Consider the following 22,093-nt stretch of genomic DNA (forward strand, 5'->3'; position numbering starts at 1 on the left):
AGGTGGAAACCTTATTCACCTTGTTAGTATATGTGCTACATTTCTGTGTTATTCATAATTTATTCAACTGGATCCACCAGCAGGCTTTGATTTCCCTAAAACAGTCCTGCTAGCAGACACACATTGATAAGAACAAAGCAACCTTACAACATGCCACAGCACCACAGGCAACCTTAACAGCCATCACTCCAGTATGAAATCTACAGACAGTCTTTGTTCTTTTTTATCTCACTTTCTTTTTTAAAGACACTGGAATCATTATTGTGTTTTTATTCTATCTTGAACGTTTACACTTCCAAGTGTTTGCTACACCCTTGTTCCACATGGGCCTTTTCACTTGCAAATCTGTCTGCACATTTTCTAATTTCACTCTCTTATACTCCCCTGTGTTCAACAAATATTCAGACAATCCTTCCCAATTAAAAAAAGCTGTACACACTGTTTTTCTTCGTTCTCAATTGACCAAATGCATTCAGATCATCTAATGACTTTTAAAAATATGAGCTTTTAAGGAACAGGGGGGAATAAAATTGGTAGAGGTTTTTGTGAGGAAAAAAAATTACAATTAGATGTTTTTATTTTCTTGGTTTCTTTTCCTGTGTGTGTGATGGGAGGTAGTCTTATGTTTGGAAATGATTCTGTTTATGTGGTAATCTTGGCAGGAGAGTTGAATTCTCACATACTATGGCCTTAAAAAGGGGTCATGTATTGTTGTCACTTAGGTCACCCCTCTCTTCTTTACATTGGCAGTTCAATAGGTGCATTCTCTGATAATTGTGTGCACTTTCTGGAAATACAGTTTATGTCCAGTGACAGCAATATGTTAGAAGACTGATCCAACAATGTAGTCATAGAACTGTACTCGAGCCAACAAAATGCATGAATGCCAAACCTTTGATGTAAAATAGAGTACAGTTTAGGAATAGCTGCCTTGCCATGACAAAATGGCCAGGGTAGATGGTAGATGGAACCATTTTCTTTTAAAATGTTAATAAATCAAGTGCGATTCTGTTTTGTGCTCTGAAAAACTTTGTCCAGTGCCATGGTTACCATTCGCATGTTAGCGGAAGCTGATGTCATTTGTGCTGTTACTCAGTGTAAGTGAATTGCAGCGCAGATTGCTAACAAGTCTAGTGGAGATTAAAAGGACTGTGTACACATTGGGGATAAACAAAGATGAACTCTTTCACGAGTACAAATACGGTGAAGATTGAAATTTCACAGCACCATTGGAATTACATGGGAAAAGGTCAAACAGGCTTATTTGACAGACTGTTTCGTCCAGGTACATCATAAAATCAATATTATTTTTCCGAATTTAATTTAGATTTGTGGAATTACGGAGTTCCTCCTTTCTCCCCTACCTCCTTATCACTGTTTGTTTAAGCATTAATTAATGTCGATCCTACAGAACAGGGATAACAATATGCAAGCACCAGCTGAAGGTGATTTTTTTTTTTAAACAAACATATCACTTTGGAAGCTTCTGAAGAGAATTGAATCTAATATAATGCCGTGGTTTAAATAAATAAGGACACATCATCCAAATCACATGTCTAAGTGATGTATTATTCTGAAATAGCATTTGTAGACTAATGTATTTACAGCCTTGATGTAAAACAATGTTACTTGATGTTTAAAATAGTTTAATACAAATTGTTAATTAAATTAGGCTTATGTAACAATTACATATTGTGAGAGTTTGTTGAACAATCCTTCAACCTAGAGAAAACTACAAGATTATAGTTGATTTAATTGATTGTGTATGTAAATGACTGACACAATCAGGTACAATGGATTTCTCTAGGCTGCATTAGTGCTCAACAAACATACAGTACTATGCAAGGGTTTTAGGCAGGTGTGAAAAAATGCTTTCAAAGAATGCTTTAAAAATAGACATGTTAATAGATTATATTTATCAATTAACTAAAAGCAAAGTGAGTGAACAGAAGAGAAATCTACATGAAATCCATTTTTGGTGTGACCGCCCTTTGCCTTGAAAACAGCAACAATTCTTCCAGGTACAGGAGTGTGGAGTCCAGAAGTGTACACAGTATCCAGATGAACTGTAGGTAAATAAGATAAAGAAGTGCAGCACAGTTGATATTTAATGCATAATCCAATGCTTCAAATAACAACATCATTTGAAAATGAAAGGTGTGAATGCTTTCAGCTATAATTAGACGTGCTTATTCAACATCTTAATTCATGTAATAATGTGCATAGTTATTACATGAATTAACTGTCACATAGTCAAACTTTTTAATGATTTTTAACAACAGCAATAATAATAATAATAATAATAATAATAATAATAATAATAATAATAATAATAATATATAGGCTAGATATAAGTGTATTACATTTCTCGAAATGTCGAAATCGTATATCTCAATAATGTTTCAATTTTATTGCAGAACCGTATGTGGCGAAATTAAAGAAACTCGTGTGGTTTTCTCCACAGTTGCAGCCTCTTTTTAAACAAGGCAACGCTGGGCGACAGACGAAAGACGGTAGGAACCTCAAAATATACCATCCATGATTGAATTGATGTATTTATTTACGAAAGAGGATTGCATTTAATATAATGTGCTGTGCGGGCACGGATGAATAAGCAGCAGTAACTGGTTAATGGAGTTTCACCAGGGGAAGGTGTGTAAGGTTTTTTTAGTTGCTATCGCCAATTGGGAAAGGATACTACTGGGAAAAACGTGCGCAACTGGGATCGATACACAGGCAATCGATTAATAGTGCAAACGGCTACATTTAAGCGGCTATGCAGATCTGTATTTCCTTATGTTATGTCTGTCTGCATGATTTGTGTTAAATCGCTGTGTGTGAAGTTTTACATTCATTATGATCCCTCATATTAACTGCAACGCATTTTCTTATTTTTCTAGTTTTAACTTGGACACTAATGCATGCTTAATGCTTACTAGCCTATTATTACATGGTTATAGTACAACATTGCTCATTTAAAGACACATGGAAATGAATTATTACAAAATGTAAAATTTCTCATCATAGAAACCACCACTGGCGGGTAAAGGCTGCAATATCATCTTAATAATAAGTGGAGTTTAGTACTCTATTACAAGTTCATTTTCAATTGCTGTTTGTGAGTTTAGTAGTGATTTTGTTTATTATGTATTCATCATGCATTACAGTTATTTTGTTTTAACAAACTATGAAACGTGTGAATCAATGGAATAAACACACACACACACACACACACACACACACACACAAAATCTCTCAGATTTCATAGGTGATTTTGCGTTGGTATAGTTACTGCTATAGGAAATTAAGGAAAACAAATGAAAAAAAAAAAAAAATTCTGAAGCAACCTTCTGTCCTGACACGGTTTTGATTAATGGAGGCTGTTAAGGTGATCCCCAAGCTGTATTTGAACCAGACATCCTTTGGAGAACCCAAATCATCCAGCTCTATGTTTTTCCACATGGTGTCTTGTACCAGCTCATGTCTTTGGCTCATGCTGAAGAACAGGCTTCGATTTCCTGTATATGAACAAATACAGACAGATTGTTCTCATTTAGCCTTTGTCTTGATGACGGCAAAATGGCCCTAGTCGATTGCTATGAATCTTTAAATAGTGAATCTGTATATTGTATACTTTTATTCAAAGAGACTCTATATCAGTATCTGCACACACACACACATAAACATAAAATATCAAACAAACACACATCTGTACACACATAGCCTACATGTATATGAACATGTAAAACAAGAATGTCTGTGATATTCTGAGGTATATTCTTACTATACAGTACTACCATGGTATCCATTGTACATCTTTATTATAGGCAACGTTATAGGCAATGTTGAGTTCAAATTTGCTGTAGCCCCAAAAGACAATAATTTAACCTACATTGTCTTTAAGCTATACCATGGTCTATACCTGTGTGACAAATTCTGTGTGAGAGAACACCTCAGTACTCAGTTTCCCTTTTGAAAACGGTTGAACTGAAACTGTAGCAAGATCATCAGGACAGCTGCTCACTGTCCGATGCTCAGAACAACCTCTTGTCATAGAGACTTTGCAGCAAAATTCCCCTGTGCTTTCCCTTTAAGAAGATGTCGGTCCATTTTACATAGTGACAATTCCTAGCGTCCCAGTGTAACCTCTTTGTTCAGCGGTCTCTACGAACCAGGAATTAGCTCTGTTGGGTCAACCAGCTTGCCTTTGTCATGCTGATTAGAAGCAGGCTGCTACAGTCTGAACTTTGCAGCAGCCTAGCAAAGAGAAAAAAAGGAAAGGGGGAGGAAGTTTTGAGTAAGGAGCTGGCTCACCCGTATCTGTACACTGCCGTACAGTTTGGACAAGTCACAGAGATTGGAGGCACATTATTAATAACCTGAACTCCCAACGCCTCCTGCCAGAGTTAACTCCCTATGCAGGAACTTGAGTGTCAGTCTGTGCAGCTGGTGGGGTTTTGCTAAGCAGCTGTAATGAGAGATCCTGACTGTCTCTTTCTGCCAGAGAGCGATGAGCCAGTCTGATGCCTGAGTTGGGGAGGATCTTTGCCTGTGGAAGTGGACGAACAGTGCAGGGTTGTTACTGGGGCTCTTCCAGAATCTGGGGATATATGAGGACCTGTGCCAGAAAGGTATGTGCTGCTGTTGAAACACCAGAGCATGTGACGAAGGAATCCGTACCAGGCCTGTGTCAGTACCAAGTCTTTCTGAAATATATCCGTTTGCTTTCACTCTTTGAAATCGTGGATGGGGTTTGTTGATGTCTTGGAGTGCTTAGTGGTATGTTGTCATCCTGTTAAAACACTTTTTATTTACAACACAGTTTGTGGAAAAAATTAGGCCTGCTTTAAAACAAATGTTTGTATATATACTTTGGATTCTGAATATGACAAGTGGTATACTTTTCAAATTATATTCTATGTGCATCTTTGGCTGCAATGTTTGCTTAAAACATACATGCAGATCTAGAATGTGATGACTTTGTACAGCTTACAACTGTACTGTATGATCATGCTTTTCTTTGATTGCCAATATTGTTTTCACATTCATTGCTCTTATTGTGAAAACCTCGGCTGTCCTTACCAGATGCTGCTTCTATCCCCTAATAACTTCATCTAATCAACACAAGAGCTTGGTAAATAAGTCTGTCCACCTTTGTGTGGCAAGTTCACAGATGGTGCTTTTCAGTTGTTCAAAATACTGTTCTTTGATGTGTGAATGGGCTCCTGGATTGTAACCTATAATGAACTAATTACATTAACCTGATTTAGGAGCATTTTTAATGACCCCCCACCCCCACCCCACCTCCACCACCACACACACACATACATAATTGTATTGCGGACTGGAACATAGAAAGCAAATCAAAGACCATCTGCTGGCTTAGGTGCTGGATAGCAAATCTGGCACACAAATCAAACCTGAGGACTTTCAATGCAAAAGACAATGAAACAGATTTAGACATCTCTTTTCTCATTTTTTCTAAAAGATGTTCATGCTAATAAACCAGATTTCTATCACTTGTACTACACCATACATATTATATGATGTCATCACGGTAGGATTTATTCCTCCTTGCCACACAGATATATGTGTAAGTTGTTAAACAGAATGTTTTGCATAATACGCTTCTTGCATTCACTTTTTCGCAATTTATCATTACCAGCAACAGTTTTTTTGTTTGCAAAATGACAATATTGCATGTTTATGTGATATTTGTTTTGTAGGACTGTATTTATGACAGGTATAATAGACTAAATATAGAATGAAAATGTCTCCATTGACAGAATACGTCTAATAAGAAAGAAATGTATGGCATGAGAAGAAAATCATGTTCTCATGTTACTGGAACCGGGTGATGCAACACATGTAGATGCTTTTCATTCAAACAAAATTATAATTGAGAAGTGATTTATGTTTGAAAACTGTCTGGTTACCAGATAGGTGGTAATGAATATCTGATAAGTATCCCCAGTGGAGTTTTGATGAATGGTCTGTCAGCTGCTAGAATGGTAGCTTGTAAAATAGTATTCCCTGTTGTGTGTAATCTGTATTGTTCAGCTCCATCATAAATATATATTAAGCGAAAACATTCTGAAAACATCCTTTTATTTATGATCATACATAGACATTTTTCAGTGTGATAATATTACTGAGGTCTTATTTCAGAGGAGCATAGCAGAATTTAATTAGCTTAATTGAAATGGACATAGATGTTTCATATTGTAATGTTTCTGCTTTAATTACATTTCCACATGGAGTGCAGCCTCACCTTACTGTATATCCTGTTTTGCCTTGCATCCTATCTTCAGTAACATATCTATTTCAACAGCCACAGTACCGTAGCCAACAATATCAAGTGGCATATCAGTTTCAAAGATATATGGCAAGAAAGTGCGTTGGAACGAAAAGTGGGAAATGGTGGAACTGGTTTGGTATTCATGTTGTCATAAGATAAGCTGAGGGTCCGCAAACTGTATTATATACATTATGAAGCAAAAATCTATGCTCGGTTTGTTTTATACGTAATTAAGAATACATTTTCTTAACCAAGATAGACATAAAATCTCAATTAAACTATAGCTCTCTTCATATCAAAAATACAGACTATTTTTTTCATGTTTTGCTGCTGTATTTTTTTTCTTCATAAATTGCTGCTACATATAGTGCTACCTTATTTATGTTCATGTAGTCTTGCCAATGGTCTTTTCATTCTAATTCTCTGTCATGGGTTATGGAAGCCCATAGGTGAAAGGTTAATAGATTTTGACTGGCTCGTCATGGTTGATGGTAAAAGTCAGGGTCAGTATTAAGAGTTGTTGGCAAACAGTCAAGGATTTTGATTGTATTTTATTCAATAGGTGCACATTACATTGTAAGCGGCAAGCTCTACTTCTGGAACCAATCGAAATGCTACAAAATGATGCAATGGACCAAATTTATAAAGGTTCTTGAATACAGCGAGGCCCCACATATTAATCCTCTTGCCAAATATATTTACTTCATATATACACTCTCAGGCAGAATGATCTGATAACTCTTGAAATATTCTGCACTGGATTATATATTAGATACAAATCAATGGAAAGGTTATTAGCAGAATTTTAATGGTGGGAAAAAAAAAGATTTCATATCTTCATAGGTCTTCCGGCAGCTGTAATTACTGCTACAACCATTTGTCTTTTTACAGCATGGGATCCTGTCATGGACGATATGTTGCATATATCTGCTTCCTTTGAAATTCTGCATAATCTCATACATTTCATATCTATCAACAGAGGAGGGGAAGTTCTGAAATTCCCTTACTGAAGCACTTTCACATTGATAATGAACAGAGGTTCAAATTAGTGGTACCCAGGACCAACAGGGTGCAAATATGTCATTTGAAGGTTCTACAACATGAAAAATCACCTATTTATCATGGAAACACACTAATGATATAATATTCTGGAGCAACCAAGAAGTGGGTTGGGTGTTTTTAATGGACAATTCACGTACAGACCGTGTGTGGTCAGCTGGGTTTGTTTCTGGTCCTTGGCTGTTGAGTTGCCCTGTTTTTTGAGTGCAGTGCTCAGACGATAATTCATATTTTCCAGGAGGGGGGGATGTCTGCATGTCTGTGCTGGCATCTGTCTGAAGCATACATTATTTTTATGGAAGATTGTGCCATGACTTTTATTGTCTGCTCCAAACAAAGGTGGAAATAGTGACTCACAATCCCGGCAATCACCATAGATGAACCCCTTTGAGCATGTGTGGGCTATTTGTGGGCTATTCTTGGTCTATCTGTGAGAAAGCATCTCAATAAAGCCACTTCTTATGTCTCCTTGTTACAGATCCTCTGCCAGGAACGTGCTGTAATCCTATGGCGCACTGGTTATTTCATTGCTACATGTGCCTGAAAACGAAGCTCAAGATGTCTTGGCAAAATACTCACAGAATGCACTAAGTACTGGTACAGTGCACTCCACTCCCTATTTTAATGACTGTGGGTCAGAATAAATCAAAACTTTGAACTTCTTGTCCATAGTGAACTACAAACATGTACCTAATCACAGTTATATTTATGAGTAGAAGAAAGATGCATCTGACCAAATGTTAAACTGCCACAGGGTGCAGGATTGTAGATTTCATTAGCAGGTGGGTCAAAGTTCTGGTTTAATCTGGCTTCATGTTTAATACTTTATTTAACTTACAGTTCCTTCTTTAAAAATCATTATAAAAGTGGTTCTTTTTTATCATCCTCCCAGATGTCTTTATTGCTTTAGGTTAGTTTGTACCACTGCACTGGAATTTAATTAAAGCCTATGAAATAATTCTTGTTTTGCCATCTATGTCTGAGACTATATTGGGATGGGATATATTGAATGTCTTTCATTTTCAAGGTTATTATTATTAATTTATGAGTGCATCCCCTGTATATGGATACACAAGAGCTCTATGTGCCTTTAAGGAGCTCTTAAATACAGTAGTTACAGAAGAATGTAAATCTCAGTACATAATTGTCACCATCCCTGTGTAAATTAATATTCCCTTCTGGGCCGTCAGAAGGGTCAATGGAGTAATTCACCGAAAAGGCCAGACTTTGGATCTGATATGAGGCTGCATTTCTAACTTATTTTAGCTTGCAGTTCTTTTTCTTTTCTATGAAGAAATAATAAAGAAAGATGATAAAGAGATATGTAAAAGGCAGAGGAGAAAGAAAGAGTCAAATATCGTGGATTAATAACTTCCAGGGCTTGGAAGTTGTTCTCCTGGCCTTTAGAAGTCACTAGTCATCTGAGGTTTCATTCCTGGTGATGAGTCAGTGGACTGTGACAAAACTGAATAAAAATCAACAGTGTCTGAAAGTGCACAGGAGCCAGTAGGCTGTTGTTGGTAGAAGTGTATATTGTAGCTATATACTAGCTTTTTGTATTAATATAATATAATTTGGATTGGTAACACCCTGGCATTTCGAATAGCTTCATAAGCCATTGTGAAGGACATCTAAACAGCATCTACATAGCTACATAAGGAAACTGATTTTTAAATCATGCAGGACTACAATTCTAAGGATGGCCAAGATTGAAAAACACTGAAGGAAGGTACAACACACATTTTCATTGAGAGATTTCCCAGTTGGTAAGCAGACTTTTCAAGCCCAGTTCTGTGATAATCTTTTGAGCATTTTGTGCTGCTGGAGCCTCCCAGTTGTGTTGAGAATAAAAGCCAAAGGGATCCATTGATTCCTTCTTGACCCTGAGCTACCATACTAACAGTATTACTTCTTTATGTTTCTTTAAGAGATCACTGGTATCTGCAGTGTGATACAATATGTAAAAAGAGAAAGTCTAGTACAGGTTTCAGTTAGCTGTATTATTAATATCATTTTTATACTGGCTATCATTGTTGAAAATGTAATATATTAAAATCTATCCATGGGATAATGGAACACAGCCTGAAGAAACAGAATAGACATGAAGAATATGACAGACAAGCTCAGATATGTATATATACATTGTATACATTATATACATTTTGCATATGTACATTAGCCTATACTTAATCCATTAGTCCATTATTCTTCACACGTCTGCACAACAACAGTGGTGCAACCTGGACATTACTGCTATTATCTCAAATAGCACTACTGCCAGGAAAATAATTGAAAATCAATGTTTCTGAACCTGGGTTTGTATATTTGTTGTTGTATAGTGTTGGTCACGGGATTTGTAAGGAGCCATAGGAAATAGCAAAATGTCTGAAATATCAACTGTAGCTAATTGTTCTTCATAAATAAATCAATAACCAAGGTGAAAGGTGCTATACTGACTTACAGTAATGAAGGATTAAAACAGTCTGGCACTGGGAGCAAAGGGAGGGGGCAAACGCTGAAGCTCCTTATTGAAAACATTCTCCAAGGTCAGTCTACATTTTCACAAAAACAAGGAAAAATCAGCATAGTTTGCAATGGATAAAGAATGGATTCACAGGCACTGACAGCATGCTGTTGAAAAGAGAGCAACCTTTTAATTTATAAAGGGAAAACATGTATTTTATTATCTTAAGGTTATTAATATCTACCTGTTTTGTATTCTTTTGTCATTAGTATTATACGTTATTTTGCAGCCAGTGTAGAGCTATATATTGTTTGCTTTATTCTGTCAGGGACATGGCTAGAATCAGAAAACGTACGTAATCGTGGGTAAGACCTTCTCTGTCTAGTCGGGGTAGGGGCAGCTGCTTGCCATGCATTAGGAGTCAGGCAGCACAGTCTTCGCTAACCTGTCACCATGTTGCCTGGTTACCATGGAAATATCAAACGAATGAATGAATTACATCATGGAGATGTTGAGGTGAGTAAGTGTGAAATTGATTCAGCAGCACAGAGGAATACAAGAGGAGCCAATTTTTTTCTAGGATAGGATTGCTGGTAGGGATTTTCCATTTTATGTTATGATTTTAGTATTTGCAATTTGTGTAGCTTCTCAAAGACAGACACACTGCAATTACTTCTACAGTTAAGGCACCGGGGGAGAGACAATTTGTGCATGTGTATAGCTAATGAGTGAAAGAATCAAAGCTCTGTGTTATACAGATGCTGTATCCAAAATATGCTATGAATGGTTAAGGCTGTGCAATGAAATGTACTTGACTTCTTTGTTAAAAATAGAGTTTTAGATGTTAAAAAGGTTATATTTGATATAAGATATTAATAGTAATAATAATAAAAAAAGCTTTGGAACATTTCCAAGGTCAAAGCTTAGATATGTAAATAGACTTGCACATTCTGTAGTAAAACATAGTCTTGCAAGCTTGTGCTGTACTGAAGATGGTAACGTGAATAAATGCTATTTTTTATGTAGATGCATTAGCCTAGAGTCTGAAGTTTATAAATATTCAAATTGAAATTTGAAAATAAAAACGTGAAATCATTCCAATGATTTAAAAAACTGAATGCAATAACGACAGTAAAGCTTCTGTGAAATTGTCCAGATCTAAATTTGAGAGGACTTCAAGAATATTTTAAAATATTTTATATCTAATGTAGTTTGTTTTTGTTACCTGTATTACAATACAGGTAGAGCAGGAAGTGGTTTTGAACACATCAAATGTAAAATAGTAAATGTATTTTCAGAGAAGGTGTAAAACACACCCACATCAGAATGTCTGTAATTGCTATGTGAAATAATGTTTGTCAGCTAAATATTTGTTGAAGCTTTAAATATCAAAGGTGAAAGGTGATGGTTAAAGAATATGAAGAAAGATTTGGGTCCAGTGATCTTCGCAAAGAGGCTGGAATAAAGATAGTTCAGTATAAAAGGTTTAGCCATTTGAGGGTTTATAAAATTCACTGTTATTGAAATGGATTTAAAGAACATTATGAATATTAGTATTGAATATTGTTTGAGATAATTTGAAAGTGAATAGTGAATAATATAAGTGAATAGTAGTTGATAATCTTACTTCACTTGAATTTTACACTAAGTAGTTCTAGGGGAAAAACTAGGGGCAATTCTATTATTATTATTATTATTATTATTATTATTATTATTATTATTATTATTATTATTATTATTATTATCATTATTAATGCTCAGATTATTACAACATTGTTAGTAATTAAGTACACAATTTGTAATGGCTTTCATGATTATTTTTAACAAGTAGCTAAACAATGTGACCATATTGTGGTCATATTTACTACAACATTTGAATATCCATTTTTGTATGTAATTGTAGGTGGGATATATTACTGATTTCATATTATAATGTTGCAGTGGGGAACACACGCCTCCAAAGCAAGTAAAAGTATACTACTAGTAGCCTAAGTGTTCCTTGACACAATAAATGGGTATGAATTCATAAAACATTTTTTTTGTTGATATGTCTGAATCATGAGGCAATATATTATTACAAAAGACAAGTTTCCTAACATACAGCATCTCTTGTTTTCCAATGGTACTTCCCCATGGGCTCTGTAATGTGTATTCCACATAAGGAAGAACACTTACACACAACTATAGTCATACATACATTCATACACAAATAAATAAAATGAATTAAAAAAAATAACTAAATGGTTAGACATGGCACATAAAGCTTAATTTGTTTACATTCACAGCTTTGCTTTTTGTTAGTGTGGGAGTGATGTATTTTGGACCACACACATGTGACCACAAGTGTCACGTGACCTTTCTCCAATATATAACAATTATTTTATAGGCATTTATAACACCATTGTTACAACTATAGTAGTAAATACATCTATACACAATTATTAAGCAGACACTTGTCGTTGTTGCTGATGACAATGTTAATGAAGGTGCTGGTTTTGAGTTACAGAAGTACAATTCATACGATTTATACACTAACTTAGCCTAATCTGAATCATGAGTTAAAAAACAAAAAATGAACATAACTGTTTTTGTTTTTACTTAAGAAGCTTTAGTTGGCAATAACAGCCTTTGCAAAGTACAACAATGAATCATTTGCAGAGTTGTCACCATGTGCTCAAAAACTGCATGGACATCATTCTCTAATACTGTTTTCAAAGTGACCTCAGTTATTCATAAGCAGGCCACTTTCTCAGGTTGCTTGAATATGAAGTTGTACACTCCTGTCAACATTGTCATTGTGCAGATGGATACCTTCATTAGCAGTAGTGAAGGTCACATTGGCTACATAATTTAATATTTTCCATCATGAAAAGATACAGTATTCTCTATAAGGTCACCATGCCTTATTTTTTAAACAGTTGTGTAGTGACTTATACAACTACTTATAATAAAGTCAATATATTTATTTTTGTATGGGTTGCTGTGACAGTATATTGTGGCAGAACAACTTAAGTGGGAAACACAAACTGTGACCAGACTAGCAATTATAGCCTTTGTGTTTACCATTTAATATTATAGACAATTTCTTCTGTTTGAATGAATGTATTCGTAATTGATGCAACCTGTACATGAACACTTGACCGGTTTTAAAACAAAACAAATGTTCAGAAAACCTCGTCTCAAAATGTGGAGGCTTTATACCTGACAATGCTATCACTATATATGAACTATAAATAATAATCAATAAAATTAGAATTCCCAAGTCTTGTTTATTCTGAAATTAATACATACAATTCAATTATTGTGGGTTGCATTTTGAGACCAAATCTGAGAGAAATCTGAGAGTGTGTGTGTAAAATTGGCATCTCCATCCCGCTTCATTTGGGCTCCTCCGGGTGGCAGTTGTAGTATGTTTGTGTGTTCCTTAGCAACAGAAAGACTCTGTTTAGACCACAGCTGAGGGCGGGGGGGTGGGGGGGCAATGGCGTGCTCTCAGCTTGGGGAGCAGCTTGGCTGTCCCTGCCTTTGGAAGAGGAATCTTCAGATTTCCAAAAATTGTGAACACTGAACACTCCGAATCTCTATCCCTGTCTTTGGCAGTGGGATTTTTTTTTCTGTCCTTATAATAGCTTTGAATGTTTAGATTCCTGAAGTCCTCTCAAATTTAGATCTGGACAATTTCACACAAGCTTCACTGTCGTTATTGCATTCAGTTTTTTAAATCATTGGAATGATTTCACGTTTTTATTTTCAAATTTCAATTTGAATATATATATATATATATATATATATATATATATATATATATATATATATATATATATATATATATATATATATATATATATATATATATATATATATATATATATATATATATATATATATATATATATATATATATATATATATATATATATATATATATATATATATATGATGAATTAAGCTCAAGGCCTCTCCTGAATTTCAGACCAGACAAGATTCCATGTTCGGAACCATCTGCACAGCTGCACATGTGTGAGAGGCACGGGAATGCTATTACATGGTCAGCTGTCTAGATTGTTCATAACTTGTAAATTCCTGCTCAGAGACACTCTAAAGGAAAACAAATGCAGGGGCAGGCCACAAATATGTGATGAAATGATGATACTTGAATATTGTCTGCAACAACAGGTTTACTGTACAAGCTTCATTAAAATGTTCATTGTTTCATTTTTCATAGGACAGTTGGTGTTTTGAGTTCTGTACAAATCTTTACAAGTGCAGTTACGGATGTGTTATTCTGTATTCATTTTCAGTTGAATCAAGGCTGCCATTTACAAATAAGCCTTTTTTTGCACCCTTTGCAGCAATGTTGGTTAATGAGCTAAATTAATCACAAACCCATCAGCTAAAGCCAAAGCATCCTCTCATGTGACATTATGGATGCCTATTTCTCTGCCAGGGCTGCAATTTCAAAGAAAAATACCCTTCAGAAATGTGTAAATACATTACAGGGAACAGAACCACAAAAGACAACTCTGTTGATGAAAGAAAGGACCGTTTTGCACTGGGTTATTGTAACTAAATCAAATTCAAACAAGAAAACAAACAAGTTTATCCTTGAGGGAAGGAAGTCTCTCTCTCTGTCTTAAAAAAAAATGAAATAAATGTGAATAATTTTCTGTTCGTCTATTCCCAAATAACATATCAGATTAATTTGAGGATACATATTTATTTTATGTATAGACACTTGTACAAAATGCATCTCAAATGAAGCAGCAATAGCTTATTTTGTTCTGTAGCTTCTAAATACTTTTAGTTAGTATTGCTTTATGGTGGAGAATGGAGAATATGAGATTGTTGTAGCTGTGAAACATAGAACATCAATGTAAGCATTCTATAAGATCTCTATATTTTGAGTTATGTCTTCTTTTCCATTGTCTGTGAAGAATAGGTACTAGGTAATGATTAAATGATTTAGTCACAACCTCTTCAAATGTATCTCTGAAAGTTATTTTGAAGTTTCATAATATGATGTGAGTTCGCAGTTACAGTTGCATAGATGGAAATCACAGTCTGGAGTATCTAGGAACAAATACTATTGTGGTATTTCATTAAAATGATCTAAAATCCTAAAATGCAGACATTAGCCTCCACTCTAAGTTGGCATTAAGTCTAGATCTTGCCTTTCTTAAGAACAGTGCAAATTTACCACAAATTGGCAAAACAGAAAATAATATGGGTTAGGAAAATCCAGTCAGATAGCACTGTCCTCTTCTATCTTTCTTAGCTTAACTCGTAATAATGTTATTGTCAACAACCTACAATGAGAAAGGAAGCTTTATTAATAAACCGCTAATTAGCATTTGTCTGCTAATAAATAAATAATAAATAATAATAATAAAAACCTCTGCTTCTGTTCTATGTTGTGTTAAAGCCATTGCTCTTCTGCTTGGTTAAGGAAGCAAATAACTCAGTGACCATGAGGAAGATCTTTAAGCCTACAAATAATGGTGCATGAAATTATATTGCATTTCATGCTTCGTTATTGAGCAGTGTCAATTGAATGGATAATTAACAGCAATTTAGTTTAATCAGATCTGCAGCAGGAGCTAAATTATTTACCTTTACATTTATATGTATGTTATGTACACAGGTGATATAAGTATACAAAAAATACATAAGTATACAAATTATTTTAATGCAAAGTGTGTTAATTTATTCAATTATTTAATTACTATTATTATATGAATATCTGTTTGCTTCAGGCTTTGTTTTCAGGGCAGCCCTTTTACTGTCAACAACCTACACTGACAAAGGAAGCTTTATTAATAAACCACTACTTAGCATTTGTCATATTGTTGTTTGTTCCAGAGCCCCCATTGAATATGATTTTAATCCAAGGTTTGCTCTCATTTTAAGTCTTTTCCTGTCATCCCTCGAGGCTCCCGGGATCATTGCAGGTGAGGCTCATAATCACAGAGCATCTTTTCCTGAACTACTGTCCCTAGAGGACACAGTATGTATTTATTTCCCCTCTTCAGCTAAAGATGAGATATTTGGGTACCATGAGTTCCATTTTTCTTGGCAAGACAAAACAGAGTGAAACTATATTCTGAACCTGATTTTTTTTTAATACAAGCATAAAAACACAAAGCAAATACAGTTAAATTCCAGTAACAGAATGCATTGCAAACATAATAATTCTTTGCAAAAAAATCCAGAGGACAAAATCAATATGGTCGTCAGAGATACAGACTTTTGGAGTTCATGCACTTATGCACAGACTCAAGGAAATAGATCGAGTGGTAGTGATTACACAATGTGAAACACACTGTCGAGAGAGTACTGAAACAACTTGCTTCTACTACCATTGATTTTCATACAACCTTTTCACCACTTTCGCTATGGCGTTAACGGGGAAGTGCAAGGTCTTAAAATCACATGTAGTGCCTGAAATTGAAAGGGCCTCCTCCGTGTGCAACTTCTACATTTTTCAAAATGTTGATCAAAAGCCAATATAAGAGAAACATAACACTTTATGTGAAAATGTTATAAATTACACTTATTTGAAATACGTAAAAATGAAACAGAGCCATTTTTGTGATCCAAATGATGACAGTAACCTACCAAATACACATCAGTAATGGTTTTCCATGATCGTGACATAAATTGAGAGGTTCAGATTCTTGGCTTTTGACATTTCTGACCTCTAGCTGACAGGGCTGTTATCCAGCTACCTTGTGTCTGGCAGCTCTGAGAATGGCTTTTGGCAGGGTTGTGCATCTTTTCAGCGAGCCTACAATGGACAGAGCAAGTTATTTGACCTTAAAAGGGGATTACTGAAATGCAAGGTTTATTTTGTGTTTATTGTGTATCCATGAAACGCATCTGCTTTTACTTTTTGGTTGCCGTTTATATAGTTCATAGTGTAACTATCTAAGTACAGATTTATTGTGGATAAATATGACCCTCAACTTGTCTGTTTTCATCTTGACATAAAAAGAAACATACAAGTGGAATCATATTTATCTCCATGACTAAATGGTATAGTTTTTTAACAATTTTTGATGTTAAGTTACCTTCCTTAAAAATAAAATACATTATAATATTGGCATATTGGTGTTGGTGTGGCGGTAACAGCAATATATTTTTTGAATGGAAGATAGAATATGTTGTGTTGTGAGATGCATTTTTAGGGCTACATGGCATTTCTAGTGGTACACCATTAAACAAGTGGGAGTTAAATGTGTGACCTGAAGATGGATTGCAAAGATATTGAAAGCGTACTCTTATACCCTGTGTTTTAGAGGTAGGTAGAGGAAAAAAAAAAAAAAAAAAAAACTATATATATTATTTGTGTATGTGTGTGCGTGTCTGTGTTTGTGCATAGACAGACTCACACTCTGATGTATCACTGACATGCATGGAGATAAAATGCAGAGGTTTCTTGCACTGCCATTACATTTAAGTCTGTTTATCAAACATAATTTGTTGCCATTTAAAAGCTATTGGAAAGCAGTTAAACTGTCAGGGCTGTAATAGCCGCAGTGCAGCAGCACACCTCAGAGCTGGAGGAGTGTGGCGGCGCACCAATTAAATCCTCCAGTTCCCAGGGATGAGGGATTAGGAGCCGTGCCAATCACTGGTGCTACAATAGCACGTGCAGTAGTCATGGTTCGAGCCACACAGCGGTTTATCTCCAGTCAGGCAGCCGGTGCAGCTGGAGCGGGCTGCGAGGGCTGCTACAAGATGCTGGAATTCTATCTTCTTTAAATAATGCATGTCGAGGTAAACTAAATATGCGAGGCAGGGCTCTGAATTATGTATTTCGTGGGTACAACTGTGGCATAAGAGAATGCTGGAACCTGTAGCTGCACAACTGTTTGAGCTGAGAAAATGTCCCATTATCATTTTATCAAATGCTGTAAGTAAGAACTTGGAAGCTTTTACCTTGTTTTGTGATCAGTTTGTGTTTTTTTTTTTAGTAATTGGATGTGAATGCTGAAATACAGATGTTTTTGTCTTTTGTGTGGGTGTGTTTGTGTCAATTCTGGTGCTGTGCTTGTTGGTTTTATGCCTGCCATGTGTAAATGAGATGTTGAATTGTGTTACTCCACAGTGCTTTTGAATGTGTCTTTCTATTCATATGTATGCATGCATCTGTTCATCTATATGCATGTAAATCTTTATTTGTGCTCTTTTATTTATATATACACTCATACATGCAAATGAATGTACGTTTGTGTGAAGTTGTCTGTGTTATTTATATTTTTGAGATTACATTTTACTGTGCCTAATCTTGGATGTGGAATAATACACTACATGGATTGTGTATGACAGTATCTCTTCTGAGACACAGAAATGACAGTCATTCTTTCATCGGGACCAGCAGTGTCCCAGGAGTTGTTTTATTGAGACAGCAGCAACACGAAGCACTTGGTGATTGTACTGAAGGCAGAAAATCTGTTTAACTATCGCATCACACCCTCTCTTTCTCACCGCACATAAGGAGAGAAAGACTTTATTTCACAGATCTGCTGTACACAGCATAAGAACAGCCTGAAGGTGAATACACAGCGATGTGTACATAGCTGGAGCAAGAGAAAAGGAGAGCCCGGGGAGACCAGTGGGAGAAAATATCTGCTCAGTTTCTACTCCCTTTAGAGTTTTTCCTGCTATCTTTTGTGTAGTCGGTATGATAGGCATGGGGTCATATTCTGCTGATTTCTGCTGCCAGAAATTAATTTTAACCGAAGTGAAGGATATGTGTGTGTGCGTGTGTGCGTGTGTGTGTTTGTTTGTGTGTGTATCAGAGTTTAGCTTAAGGTAGAATCTCGGTGGCTGGATTTCTATCAATATGATGTTTGAAATTCTCTATGTCTGTGTGTGTATGGCTGTGTGCATGATAGCATTTTAGTTTATATAGATTGACTGTTAATGGGAATGGCATATATAGTTGCATTAAATATCCTTTAATCTGTTCTGCTGGTCACACTTGGAAGCTCTCATGTTTGGGGATTAAGTGTACATGCATTGATGGTATTCTGTATACAGTAAAAAGCAAGAGACATAATTCATATTGTATCTCCTCTGTATTAGTCTGATTGCAGGTACTGTTTTATAGTCTGGTCACATAGAAAATCCCCTGAAGAGCGCTTATACTATATATGTAGGGTGGGCTCAGTAACATGCTTAGAATTTCTGTTCTGCATAAATATGCAATACGATTCGGCTTAGCGTTTCTAAACGCAGAACACTTTCTTCTTGCTAATTTACAAGGACCAACTTGCCTGTGACTTTTATTAACTGTAGTACTAAAAAATATTCTAATGTAAATCAATAGGTGACAGTTACTCAATGGCCAGGCAGAGTTTGTAAAGCAAAAAAAAATAATGGCTATCACAGATGTTCTGTAGGTTGCAGTTCAGTATATCTAAAATGACTTTTTTATGTTACAATTATCTACTTTTGTGCACTAATTACAGAAGGTCTCGAAATCATTCTTCATGTGCGATTGCATCAATATCTGTCATGTTCCTCACAACACTTGCATGTTTATGTGTTCTTCACAAAGGCTGGGTTGTTCAGATAACAGCATATTGTTGCTGATGGCTTTGTATTCTCTGTCTGCAGCTTATTTGAAGAAATATAAATACCACATCATGATTATATGCCAGTTGTATTAAAATGTGTGTATATGTGCAGTTCTCTCATTATCATTATGTTTTGAGATTCTGCTATAACTCCCATTGCATTTTACGTAGCTTTAGTGAATTTTGTTAGGTGAAGAATAAGGAAAATAAATGTAGATGATATGTTTTCTTCAGTATGAAGTAATCAGGTAATACACAGAAAGAGATAAAATTGGCTACATTTTTAGTTAGGAATCCCATGAACTTCACACTGAAGAGCAAAACACACCTAATAATGTGTTTGATCAATCATTACAGCAGTACACACTTCACAGCATGTACTTGTGATATAAATTAGATTATCCAACAAGCTGAAAGGCAGCAGATTTCACTTGTGTATTAGGAGCTCCTTGAGGGTCTTTGAAGGTGGTTAACACCTAGAAACAAATCTCTGTAGAGCCTTCCAGACATACTCTATGAGGATCTGAACTGATAATATTGTTGGTTAGTCCATAGTCCAAGGTCTTGATCCACTGTTTGAACCCAAGTTGGGCTCATGTTGTCATCCACTGAAATGAAATCAGTACCAACAACAGCACTGACAATCATACTCTGAGTGGATCCCATCCATCTTGTAAGCTCAGCTTGACATTGTGCATCTTCCATCCATCCTGTTGCTCTCCACCTCAGTTTGTCCTCCCAACAGCGACTTCTTGACATGTCTCACAACGAGTCTCAACAGGATTCTCTGACAGCGTACAAATGGTGATCTATGGAGAGGGGCATCTGAGAGGGGAATCTTTTCTGTAGGGTGCGTAATTAGCATGTTTGCAAACTAAACTATCTGTAAACTCCAGCGTGAACTTTCAAGCAGTAAATCCATGAAACCATAGCAAAGGAAAAATACAATATATGCTATTTCCCATAGGCCTGTATCACATATTTTACCTGGAATTAGAAGATTGTGCTGTTTAATTGCTTTAATCCTATATTGTATCCCAGTTAGGAGTATAAAATAGGTGAAGGAAATGTATTGGATACAGTGTTCACAACTTATTTGGTTTGTGGGAATTTTAATGAATACATGTGATGAGAATAAATGAATTGCCTGTGCAGTTGGCTTGTGTCTCTCATTCCCCTTAGATTATGTGCTTTTGGAGTTAGGTATGTATTATTATGTAGAGCTGAGGCAGGGGAAACCACTAAGGGAACCAGGCCAAATAACTGTGAAAATTAGATGGGGGGGAAAAAATGCAAATGTAAACAAGATGTTGAGTCACAGTTATTTTTTTGTGAAATATTTAAAGTAACTAGGGCTTAAGCAATTTAATTTTCAAAAAAGCATTACAGTACTTAAATCATTTCCCATGAATATTTTATTTTGTTCAATAGAACTTTCTCTCATTGGCGGCTATGAAAAATAAAACACCACAACAACTGTTTAGATTTCTTTAGGAAATGTATATCCCATAGGATGCTCTACAGTTCACAGTACAATGGGATCCAGCATGGAGATACCTGGAGTCTCTGTCAAAGCAGGGCTGGAATAGGAGATGATCTAGCTGAGCTGTTCCTGATGAATAATCCAAGAGAATCTGTGCTGACCAAGTGTAAATACCATTCTAGGTCTGGAGTGCTGTTTCTCTTTCTTATACTGACAAGGGGATTGACTAACAGTGGATACAATCACTACAAGGATTAGATCTGGTGTTCATCAAGCGTGGTTGTCGGCTGCCTAAGCAAGAATCAGAAAACAAACTACAACTCTGGGCAATGCTGTTCCCCAATGTAATTTAACATAATTCCATATCATTATCTGGTTAATAAGAGAAGTATATAACAGCACACTGTAATAATCATAAAGACAAATGGCATCTTTGAAAACAGATAAAAATGTGGATATAATAACAAACCTCCTCCTCATTTAACTTTTCTTTTCATACATCGCCTGTTTAATGAGGTAGGTACAAACACCTAAAATGGATGCATCAAGGAATGCTGAACATTATAGGGCAATATGTATTGTTCCATGTGATCCAGGCCACTTATGCTCCAGACAGAAGATGAAAGCACAACATTCCTCTGGTTTGTACTTTGAAAATAAGCCCGAGCCACTGAACTAAATCTTTCTCAAAAACTCACTCACTTTGGGAAAAGAACTGGCAGCAACTGCTATTTTTATGCTATAGCAGTCTTTGTTTCTGCTGCGTATGCAAATCTCTGACAATCCTTCTTCACTAAAGTCCCCCCAAAGCACCACAAAAACAATTGATGGACTTCAAATCCCCTTCTTGTAAACCACCACTCCGCTCTGTTTGGGTATTTATGAAGTTCAATTTCACCAAGCCGTTATTGGAAATGCAAAACCGTGGCAGATGTTGCACTTTGGAAAATGCAGAATTAGCACTTAAACAACAGTCTGGAGCCCTGAACTACTGGACATGGCACAGCTTGATAACTGAGCAATCTGGCATTTAGTTTTGTTGTTTGATCAAAGGCGGAAACAGAGGCAATTCTCCAAAGCCATCCTCTAATAAACTGTCATGCCTTTATGGCCTGGTTAATGGTGAACAGGAAATTCTATGTCTATTTCACAATTATTATAATTGCTTTGCATAGCTTAACCCCCAGACAATAAGATTATAATGTTAG

The 22,093-nt window shown here is 35.8% G+C and overlaps 1 protein-coding gene across 2 annotated transcripts in view; it reads left to right on the forward strand.

The window, feature by feature from the left end:
* The first annotated feature begins 4,221 nt into the window (after positions 1-4,221).
* Positions 4,222-22,093, forward strand: part of myo16 (myosin XVI) — a 130,390-nt gene continuing 112,518 nt past the window's right edge. For both annotated transcript variants that reach the window (XM_066706164.1, XM_066706165.1), the window contains exon 1: positions 4,222-4,631. The gene's annotated coding sequence lies outside the window, so the exon portion shown is untranslated. The remainder of the gene's footprint in view (positions 4,632-22,093) is intronic.

This window comes from Amia ocellicauda, chromosome 6 (genome assembly GCF_036373705.1).
Source record: "Amia ocellicauda isolate fAmiCal2 chromosome 6, fAmiCal2.hap1, whole genome shotgun sequence".
Lineage (NCBI taxonomy): Eukaryota > Metazoa > Chordata > Actinopteri > Amiiformes > Amiidae > Amia > Amia ocellicauda.